Raw genomic sequence first — 12301 nt, 5'->3', positions numbered from 1 at the left:
AATGGTTGCCAATGATGCAAGTTGATTTCCGGAAGTTCCTTGAACTGCAGTAGGTCAAGCTGAACATAGTAGCTATTGAACTCGGACCAAGCCCACAGGCAGAGGTCATCACTACTAGGCTCTGCCAGGCCAACATGGAACTCAAGGGCTCTATGACTTCCCACTCCCAGTGACCAACATTTAAAGGGAATCCCAACAAGCTTGCTGGGATCAATCACGGTGGGAAGCATATATCTGCTCATGAGAATATTAGGAACCTCAGATGGAAGCGGTGTTTAGATGAGATTACCCCATACGCCGATCTCCGACGAGTAAGTGTTAAACAAGAACACCCTGGAAGTGGTGTATGGGGCAATCTCATCTCAACAACGCTCCCACCCCAAGATGTGTGGAGCATGAGGAGGAATCCATGGCGGCATCTGAGGGCAGGAAGCGGCGGTCGACGGCGTGAAGGAATCTGGGAGAGGAATTCGTGGTGGCGGCTGCTCATCTCTCGCACGCTAGGGTATGTGGTGGAGTCGTTGCATTAGCCAATATAAAATGCAGAGGGTCGGCCCAAAGTTACAGTAATTTTATGCGGTAATGAAGCCTAATGCTATTCTTAAAAGAAGCCCAAAATGGCTTTCTTAGAGAAAGCCCATGGACCATGGTAGCTTGTATTCTTCCCTTTTACTTTTTTTTTTGTTCTTAGCTGAAAGATAGTGCCGTCTCAAAATTTTCAAAAAAAAAAAAGTATCCGTCTCAAAATAAGCAAAGTGTTTTGTACAAAGATTGAGGGCCATGATAAGGATCTGCTTGTACTTACGGTTCTGCCACTACACTCTTAGAAAAGTTATACCGCTACACACAATAGTCACATATTCATGTTTATAGTTTAACACCTACGGTAAGGTAACTTCAGCAACTAGTTTCCCATGCACCATGTATTATGAATCCTTATTATAGTTTATGTAATAATTTATGGACCATGTTAGTCATGCTACACAATGCACTCACAACAAAGTATGACTAGCTTACGAATGGCCATACTCTTGGACGAGATTGTGCTCCTTTCCTCCGGAGGCTATGAGCGCATGGTCCCTCCGGGTCGCACACCGTGCGATGGGTTTGATCGCGCGCTCCAGGCCACACCATACCAGTCCGCCACTTAACTCTAACGTGTGTGGGGTCTACTTCTGATCTTATCTCTTCACCTCTTTGCGGCAATGTGTTCCTCTCTTTTCTTCTTTCTACGAACCCGAGATCCTCCTACCATTGCCTAGCTCATAGCTCCTTCATGCCGTCGGTGCAGCCTGCCTCGTTGCCGGTGTTTTTCCACCTCCACCCTGACCTTCTACCACACGCACATCTCCTCCCACACGGCGGCTCGTATTTTTTGATGTCGACATTTGCACGCTGCTGCAAAGCTGACTGGAATCATGGCCTCCGGTGATGTCGCGGTCAAGATCCATCGCTGGTGCAAGCGGCTCGAGGCGATGCTGCAAGGGAGAGTCAACACTGCTGCAAGCAGCACAAAGCGGCTGAGGAACCTGGCCAGGCGGCGCTGCAAGGTCGTGCGGTGTAGCTACTAGCCTGGTCCGGAGGTGCTGCGAGGCCAGGCCAGCGATGCTGAGGTAGTGGTGTAGGATAACGTTGCATAGAAAACAAAAATTTTCCTACCGCGAACACGCAATCCAAGCCAAGATGCAATCTAGAAGACAGTAGCAACGAGGGGATTATCGAGTCTCACCCTTGAAGAGATTCCAAAGCCTACAAGATGAGGCTCTTGTTGCTGCGGTAGACGTTCACTTGCCGCTTGCAAAAGCGCGTAGAAGATCTTGATCACGGCGCCACGAACGGGCAGCACCTCCGTACTCGGTCACACGTTCGGTTGTTGATGAAGACGACGTCCACCTCCCCGTTCCAGCGGGCAGCGGAAGTAGTAGCTCCTCTTGAATCCGACAGCACGACGACGTGGTGTCGGTGGCGGTGGAGAATCCCGGCGGAGCTTCGCTAAGCGTGCGGGGAAGAAGGAGGAGTGGGGCGGCTAGGGTTTGGGGAGAGGGGGGTGATGTCTACGGGAGCTTCTATTCTTTTAGACAGTGTTGGGCCTCCAAGAGCAGAGGTTTGTAGAACAGCAGCAAGTTTCCCTTAAGTGGATACCCAAGGTTTATCGAACTCAGGGAGGAAGAGGTCAAAGATATCCCTCTCATGCAACCCTGCAACCACAAAGCAAGAAGTCTCTTGTGTCCCCAACACACCTAATAGGTGCACTAGTTCGGCGAAGAGATAGTGAAATACAGGTGGTATGAATAAGCAGTAGCAACGGCAACGACACCGGAAAAGTGCTTTGCCCGAACGATGAAACAAGCAGTAGTAATGCAGCAGTAGTAACACAGTAGAAACAAGTAAACAAGCAGCGATAGCGATATTTAGGAACAAGGCCTAGGGAATAGACTTTCACTAGTGGACACTCTCAACATTGATCACATAACAGAATAGATAAATGCATACTCTACACTTTTGTTGGATGATGAACACATTGCGTAGGATTACACGAACCCTCAATGCCGGAGTTAACAAGCTCCACAATAATGCTCATGTTTTAGTAACCTTTAGTGTAAGATAGATCAACGAGACTAAACCAAGTACTAGCATAGCATGCACACTCGTCACCTTCATGCATATGTAGGAGGAATAGATCACATCAATATTATCATAGCAATAGTTAACTTCGCAATCTACAAGAGATCATGATCATAGCATAAACCAAGTACTAACACGGTGCACACACTCGTCACCTTTGCACACGTGCAGGAGGAATAAAACTACTTTAATAACACATCACTAGAGTAGCACATAGATAAATTGTGATACAAACACATTGCAATCATAAAGAGATATAAATAAGCACCTCACTATGCTCTTCAACAGTGAATAAGTATTCTGTGAAATATGGCCTAAGAGACCCACACGGTGCACACACTGTCACCTTTACACACGTGGGACGAGGAGTCTCCGGAGATCACATAAGTAAAACTCACTTGACTAGCATAATGACATCTAGATTACAAGCATCATCATATGAATCTCAATCATGTAAGGCAGCTCATGAGATTATTGTATTGAAGCACATAGGAGAGAGATGAACCACATAGCTACCGGTACAGCCCCGAGCCTCGATGGAGAACTACTCCCTCCTCATGGGAGCAGCAGCGGTGATGAAGATGGCGGTGGAGATGGCAGCGGTGTCGATGGAGAAGCCTTCCGGGGCACTTCCCCGCTCCGGCAGGGTGCCGGAACGAGACTCCTGTCCCCCGGATCTTGGCTTCGCGATGGCGGCGGCTCCGGAAGGTTTTCCATATCGTGGTTCTTCGCATCGTGGTTTTCGATCCAGGGGCTTTATATAGGCGAAGAGGCGGCGCAGGAGGGCCGACGGGGGGCCACACCATAGGGCGGCGCGGCCCCCTCTCGGCCGCGCCGGCCTAGGGTTTGGTGGCCCTGTGGCCCCCTCCGACCTCTCCGGTGTGTTCTGGATGCTTCCGGGGATTCTAAGATCTTTGGCGTTGATTTCGTCCGATTCCGAGAATATTTCGTTACTAGGATTTCGAAACCAAAAACAGCAGAAAACCGGAACTGGCACTTCGGCATCTAGTTAATAGGTTAGTTCCAGAAAATGCACGAATATGACATAAAGTGTGCATAAAACATGTAGATAACATCAATAATGTGGCATGGAACACAAGAAATTATCGATACGTCGGCGACGTATCAGCATCCCCAAGCTTAGTTCTGCTCGTCCCGAGCAGGTAAAACGATAACACGGATAATTTCGGAGTGACATGCCATCATAATCTTGATCATACTATTTGTAAAGCATATGTAGTGAATGCAGCGATCAAAACAATATGTATATGACATGAGTAAACAAGTGAATCATAAAGCAAAGACTTTTCATGAATAGCACTTCAAGACAAGCATCAATAAGTCTTGCATAAGAGTTAACTCATAAAGCAATAATTCAAAGTAAAGGTATTGAAGCAACACAAAAGAAGATTAAGTTTCAGCGGTTGCTTTCAACTTGTAACATGTATATCTCATGGATATTGTCAACATAGAGTAATATAATAAGTGCAATAAGCAAGTATGTAGGAATCAATGCACAGTTCACACAAGTGTTTGCTTCTTGAGGTGGATAGAAATAGGTGAACTGACTCAACATTGAAAGTAAAAGAATGGTCCTCCATAGAGGAAAAGCATCGATTGCTATATTTGTGCTAGAGCTTTGATTTTGAAAACATGAAACAATTTTGTCAACGGTAGTAATAAAGCATATGCATCATGTAAATTATATCTTATAAGTTGCAAGCCTCATGCATAGTGTACCAATAGTGCCCGCACCTTGTCCTAATTAGCTTGGACTACCTGGATTATCACCGCAATACATATGCTTTAACCAAGTTTCACAAAGGGGTACCTCTATGCCGCCTGTACAAAGGTCTAAGGAGAAAGCTCGCATTTGGATTTCTCGCTTTTGATTATTCTCAACTTAGACATCCATACCGGGACAACATAGACAACGAGATAATGGACTCCTCTTTTAATGCTTTAAGCATTTGACAACAATTAATTCTTTTCTCATTAGAGACTTGAGGATATTTGTCCAAAACTGAAACTTCCACCATGAATCATGGCTTTAGTTAGCGGCCCAATGTTCTTCTCTCACAATATGCATGCTCAAACCATTCAACTCAGTGTAGATCGCCCTTACTTCCGACAAGACGAACATGCATAGCAACTCACATGAAATTCAACAATGAGTTGATGGCGTTCCCCGATAAACATGGTTATCGCACAACAAGCAACTTAATAAGAGATAAAGTGCATAATTACATATTCAATACCACAATAGTTTTTAAGCTATTTGTCCCATGAGCTATATATTGCAAAGGTGAATGATGAAATTTTAAAGGTAGCACTCAAGAAATTTACTTTGGAATGGCGGGAAAATACCATGTAGTATAGGTAGGTATGGTGGACACAAATGGCATAGTGGTTGGCTCAAGTATTTTGGATGCATGAGAAGTATTCCCTCTCGATACAAGGTTTAGGCTAGCAAGGCTTATTTGAAACAAACACAAGGATGAACCGGTGCAGCAAAACTCACATAAAAGACATATTGAAAACATTATAAGACTCTACACCGTCTTCCTTGTTGTTCAAACTCAATACTAGAAATTATCTAGACCTTAGAGAAACCAAATATGCAAACCAAATTTTAGCATGCTCTATGTATTTCTTCATTAATGGGTGCAAAGCATATGATGCAAGAGCTTAAACATGAGCACAACAATTGCCAAGTATCACATTACCCAAGACATTTATAGCAATTACTACATGTATCATTTTCCAATTCCAACCATATAACAATTTAACGAAGAGAAAACTTCGCCATGAATATTATGAGCTAACAACACATGTGTTCATATGAACCAGCGGAGCGTGTCTCTCTCCCACACAAGCATGATGTAATCCAATTTATTCAAACAAAAACAAAAACAAAAGCACACAGACGCTCCAAGTAAAGCACATAAGATGTGATGGAATAAAAATATAGTTTCGGGGAGGAACCCGATAATGTTGTCGATGAAGAAGGGGATGCCTTGGGCATCCCCAAGCTTAGACGCTTGAGTCTTCTTGATATATGCAGGGATGAACCACCGGGGCATCCCCAAGCTTAGACTTTTCACTCTTCTTGATCGTAGTATATCATCCTCCTCTCTTGACCCTTGAAAACTTCCTCCACACCAAACTCGAAACAACTCATTAGAGGGTTAGTGGACAATAAAAATTAACATGTTCAGAGGTGACACAATCATTCTTAACACTTCTGGACATTGCATAAAGCTACTGGACATTAATGGATCAAAGAAATTCATCCAACATAGCAAAAGAGGCAATGCGAAATAAAAGGCAGAATCTGTCAAAACAGAACAGTCCGTAAAGATGGATTTTATTAGGCCACCAGACTTGCTCAAACGAAAATGCTCAAATTGAATGAAAGTTGCGTACATATCTGAGGATCACTCACGTAAATTGGCATAATTTTCTGATTTACCTACAGAGAATTAGACCCAGATTCGTGACAGCAAAGATATCTGTTTCTGCGCAGTAATCCAAATCTAGTACTTACTTTACTATCAAAGACTTTACTTGGCACAACAAAGCACAAAACTAAGATAAGGAGAGGTTGCTACAGTAGTAAACAACTTCCAAGACACAAATATAAAACAAAGTACTGTAGCAAAATAACACATGGGTTATCTCCCAAGAAGTTCTTTCTTTTTAGCCATTAAGATGGGCTCAGCAGTTTTAATGATGCACTCGCAAGAAATAGTATTTGAAGCAAAAGAGAGCATCAAGAGGCAAATTCAAAACACATTTAAGTCTAACATGCTTCCTATGCATAGGAATCTTGTAAATAAACAAGTTCATGAAGAGCAAAGTAACAAGCATAGGAAGATAAAACAAGTGTAGCTTCAAAAATTTCAGCACATAGAGAGGTGTTTTAGTAACATGAAAATTTCTACAACCATATTTTCCTCTCTCATAATAACTTTCAGTAGCAACATGAGCAAACTCAACAATATAACTATCACATAAAGCATTCTTATCATGAGTCTCATGCATAAAATTATTACTCTCCACATAAGCATAATCAATTTTATTAGTTGTAGTGGGAGCAAATTCAACAAAGTAGCTATCATTATTATTCTCATCAAGTGTAGGAGGCATAGTATAATCACAACAAAATTTACTCTCCATAGTAGGTGGCATCAAAAGACCACTATTATTATCATCATCAGAAATAGGAGGCAAAGTATCATCAAAGAAAATTTTCTCCTCAATGCTTGGGGGACTAAAAATATCATGCAAACCAGCTTCCCCAAGCTTAGAACTTTCTATATCATTATCAACAATGGTGTTCAAAGCGTTCATACTAATATTACTACCAAGCATGCAAATAAGATTTCATAGGTTTTTTAATTTTCGCATCAAACAATCCATGTTTTAAATCAGGAAATAGAATAAGAAGCTCACTCTTGTACATTATGCCAAACTAGTGTAAACAAGAAACAACAAGATGCAATTGCAGGATCTAAAGGAAATAGCTTTGAGCACACACACAACGGCGCCGGAAAAATACTTTACCCGGGACCGTAGTATGAGTGCCTTTTTACCTTTCCTCCCCGGCAACGGCGCCGGAAAAGTGCTTGATGTCTACGGGAGCTTCTATTCTTGTAGACAGTGTTGGGCCTCCAAGAGCGAGAGGTTTGTAGAACAGCGAGCAAGTTTCCCTTAAGTGGATACCCAAGGTTTATCGAACTCGGGGAGGAAGAGGTCAAAGATATCCCTCTCATGCAACCCCGCAACCACAAAGCAAGAAGTCTCTTGTGTCCCCAACACACCTAATAGGTGCACTAGTTCGGCGAAGAGATAGTGAAATACAGGTGGTATGAATAAGCAGTAGCAACGGCAACGACACCGGAAAAGTGCTTTGCCCGGAACGAGTAAACAAGCGGTAGTAATGCAGCGAGTAGTAACACGAGTAAAACGAGTAAACAAGCAGCGATAGCGATATTTAGGAACAAGGCCTAGGGAATAGACTTTCACTAGTGGACACTCTCAACATTGATCACATAACAGAATAGATAAATGCATACTCTACACTTTTGTTGGATGATGAACACATTGCGTAGGATTACACGAACCCTCAATGCCGGAGTTAACAAGCTCCACAATAATGCTCATGTTTTAGTAACCTTTAGTGTAAGATAGATCAACGAGACTAAACCAAGTACTAGCATAGCATGCACACTGTCACCTTCATGCATATGTAGGAGGAATAGATCACATCAATATTATCATAGCAATAGTTAACTTCGCAATCTACAAGAGATCATGATCATAGCATAAACCAAGTACTAACACGGTGCACACACTCGTCACCTTTGCACACGTGCGGGAGGAATAAAACTACTTTAATAACACATCACTAGAGTAGCACATAGATAAATTGTGATACAAACACATTGCAATCATAAAGAGATATAAATAAGCACCTCACTATGCTCTTCAACGAGTGAATAAGTATTCTGTGAAATATGGCCTAAGAGACCCACACGGTGCACACACTCGTCACCTTTACACACGTGGGACGAGGAGTCTCCGGAGATCACATAAGTAAAACTCACTTGACTAGCATAATGACATCTAGATTACAAGCATCATCATATGAATCTCAATCATGTAAGGCAGCTCATGAGATTATTGTATTGAAGCACATAGGAGAGAGATGAACCACATAGCTACCGGTACAGCCCCGAGCCTCGATGGAGAACTACTCCCTCCTCATGGGAGCGAGCAGCGGTGATGAAGATGGCGGTGGAGATGGCAGCGGTGTCGATGGAGAAGCCTTCCGGGGCACTTCCCCGCTCCGGCAGGGTGCCGAACGGAGACTCCTGTCCCCCAGATCTTGGCTTCGCGATGGCGGCGGCTCTGGAAGGTTTTCCGTATCGTGGTTCTTCGCATCAGGGTTTTCGATCCAGGGGCTTTATATAGGCGAAGAGGCGGCGCAGGAGGGCTGACAGGGGGGCCACACCATAGGGCGGCGCGGCCCCCCCTCTGGCCGCGCCAGCCTAGGGTTTGGTGGCCCTGTGGCCCCCTCTGACCTCTCTGGTGTGTTCTGGATGCTTCCGGGGATTCTAAGATCTTTGGCGTTGATTTCGTCCGATTCCGAGAATATTTCGTTACTAGGATTTCTGAAACCAAAAACAGCAGAAAACAGGAACTGGCACTTCGGCATCTAGTTAATAGGTTAGTTCCAGAAAATGCACGAATATGACATAAAGTGTGCATAAAACATGTAGATAACATCAATAATGTGGCATGGAACACAAGAAATTATCGATACGTCGGCGACGTATCAGGGGGCGCCGGCCATCTAGGTGGTGCGGCCACCTTGTTGTGTTGGGGTGGCCGGCCCCCTCCCCTTGGTCCTCATTATATAGGTGGAACACCCAAGAGTTGGTCTACAAGTCTTCGAATAAGACCCCAAACCAAAACCTTCCATATGACATGAAACCTACCCAAGCTAGGACTCCCACTAGAGGTGGGATTCCCACCTTCCCTTGGGAGGGGGTGGCCGGCCACCTTAGGTGGAGTCCACCTAAGACTCCACCCCTTAGGGTTGGCCGGCCATGGTGGCGGAGTCCCTTCGGGACTCCGCCTTCCAAAGTGACTTTCTTCCGGAATATTCTAGAACCTTCCATAAATGCACCGGATCATTTTCAAACACATAAAATGACTTCCTATATATGAATCTTATTCTCCGGACCATTCCGGAACTCCTCGTGATGTCCGGGATCTCATCCGGGACTTCGAACAAATCTTCGAACTCCATTCCATATTCAAATACTACCATTTCAACATCAAACCTTAAGTGTGTCACCCTACGGTTCGTGAACTATGTGGACATGGTTGAGTACTCTCTCCGCCCAATAACCAATAGCGGGATCTGGAGATCCATAATGGCTCCCACATATTCAACGATGACTTAGTGATCGAATGAACCATTCACATACGATACCAATTCCCTTTGTCACGCGATATTTTACTTGTCCGAGGTTTGATCATCGGTATCACTCTATACCTTGTTCAACCTCGTCTCCCGACAAGTACTCTTTACTCGTACCGTGGTATGTGGTCTCTTATGAACTTATTCATATGCTTGCAAGACATTAGACGACATTCCACCGAGAGGGCCCAGAGTATATCTATCCGTCATCGGGATGGACAAATCCCACTCGTTGATCCATATGCCTCAACTCATACTTTTCGGATACTTAATCCCACCTTTATAACCACCCATTTACGCAGTGGCGTTTGATGTAATCAAAGTACCTTTCCGGTATAAGTGATTTACATGATCTCATGGTCGAAAGGACTAGGTAACTATGTATCGAAAGCTTATAGCAAATAACTTAATGACGTGATCTTATGCTACGCTTAATTGGGTGTGTCCATTACATCATTCATATAATGATATAATCTTGTTTATTAATAACATCCAATGTTCATGATTATGAAACTAATCATCTATTAATCAACAAGCTAGTTAAGAGGCTTACTAGGGACTCTTTGTTGTTTACATATCACACATGTATCAATGTTTCGGTTAATACAATTATAGCATGGTATATAAACATTTATCATAAACATAAAGATATATAATAACCACTTTTATTATTGCCTCTTGGGCATATCTCCAACAAGTGGCCACCTGAGCTGCGAACGGGCATTGCTACAAGCGTGGTCATCGGAACTGCGAACGCTGGAACAAGTGGTGCTACAAGCAATGGGTGCCACGGTGCTCCAAAGCCTGTCCACAAAAGCCGTGAACTATGGAAGGCGGTGCTACGAAGGCGGTTCACCGGAGCTGCAAACGAAGGATAGTGTTGCTGCAAAGGCTGCTTACCGGAGCTTGATACGTCTCAAACGTATCTATAATTTCTTATGTTCCATGCTACTTTTATGATGATACTCACATGTTTTATACACATTATATGTCATTATTATGCGTTTTCCGGAACTAACCTATTGACGAGATGCCGAAGTGCCGGTTCTCGTTTTCTGCTGTTTTTGGTTTCGAAATCCTAGTAAGGAAATATTCTCGGAATTGGACGAAATCAACGCCCAAGCATCTTAGAATTCCACGAAGCTTCCGGAACACCCGAGAGGCACCGATGTCTACGGGAGCTTCTATTCTTGTAGACAGTGTTGGGCCTCCAAGTGCGGAGGTTTGTAGAACAGCAGCAAGTTTCCCTTAAGTGGATACCCAAGGTTTATCGAACTCAGGGAGGAAGAGGTCAAAGATATCCCTCTCATGCAACCCTGCAACCACAAAGCAAGAAGTTTCTTGTGTCCCCAACACACCTAATAGGTGCACTAGTTCGGCGAAGAGATAGTGAAATACAGGTGGTATAAATAAGTATGAGCAGTAGTAACGGTGCCGGAAAAGTGCTTGTCGGCGTGTAGTTGATGGTGGTAATATTGCAGCGAGTAGTAACACGATAGAAACAAGTAAACAAGCAGTAGTAACTCAGCAGTATTTAGGAACAAGGCCTAGGGATTACACTTTCACTAGTGGACACTCTCAACATTGATCACATAACGCAACAGTATAAATGCATACTCTACACTTTTGTTGGATGATGAACACATTGCGTAGGATTACACGAACCCTCAATGCCGGAGTTAACAAGCTCCACAATAATGCTCATGTTTTAGTAACCTTTAGTGTAAGATAGATCAACAGACTAAACCAAGTACTAGCATAGCATGCACACCGTAACCTTCATGCATATGTAGGAGGAATAGATCACATCAATACCATCATAATGATAATTAACTCCACAATCTACAAGAGATCATGATCATAGCCTACGACAAGAACCACACGGTGCACACACTAGTCACCTTTACACACGTGCAGGAGGAATAGAACTACTTTAATAACATCACTAGAGTAGCACATAGATGAATTGTGATACAAACTCATATGAATCTCAATGAGATCATTGTATTGAAGTACATGGAAGAGAGATGAACCACATAGCTACCGGTACAGCCCCGAGCCTCGATGGAGAACTACTCCCTCCTCATGGGAGCAGCAGCGGTGATGAAGATGGCGGTGGAGATGGCAGCGGTGTCGATGGAGAAGCCTTCCGGGGCACTTCCCCGCTCCGGCAGGGTGCCGGAACGAGATCCTGTCCCCCGGATCTTGGCTTCGCGATGGCGGCGGCTCCGGCAGGTTTCGTGGGTTTCGTCAATTGGTCTAGGGTTTTCCGATCCAGGGGCTTCTTATAGGCGAAGAGGCGGCGCAGGGGGTCAACAGGGGGCCACACCATATGGCGGCGCGGCCAGGGCCCGTGCCGCGCCGCCCTATCATCCGGGGTCCACAGGCCCCCCCTCTGGCGGCTCTCGGGTGTTCTGGATGCTTCCGGGAAAAATAGGAACTTTGGCGTTGATTTCGTCCGATTCCGAGAATATTTCGTTACTAGGATTTCTGAAACCAAAAACAGCAGAAAACAGGAACTGGCACTTCGGCATCTTGTTAATAGGTTAGTTCCGGAAAATGCACGAATATGACATAAAGTGTGCATAAAACATGTAGATAACATCAATAATGTGGCATGGAACACAAGAAATTATCGATACGTTGGAGACGTATCGGCATCCCCAAGCTTAGTTCTCGCTCGTC

Source organism: Lolium rigidum, chromosome 2 (assembly GCF_022539505.1).
Source record: "Lolium rigidum isolate FL_2022 chromosome 2, APGP_CSIRO_Lrig_0.1, whole genome shotgun sequence".
In the NCBI taxonomy this organism is placed as follows: Eukaryota; Viridiplantae; Streptophyta; class Magnoliopsida; order Poales; family Poaceae; genus Lolium; species Lolium rigidum.
Note: the sequence above shows the minus strand (reverse complement) of the source record.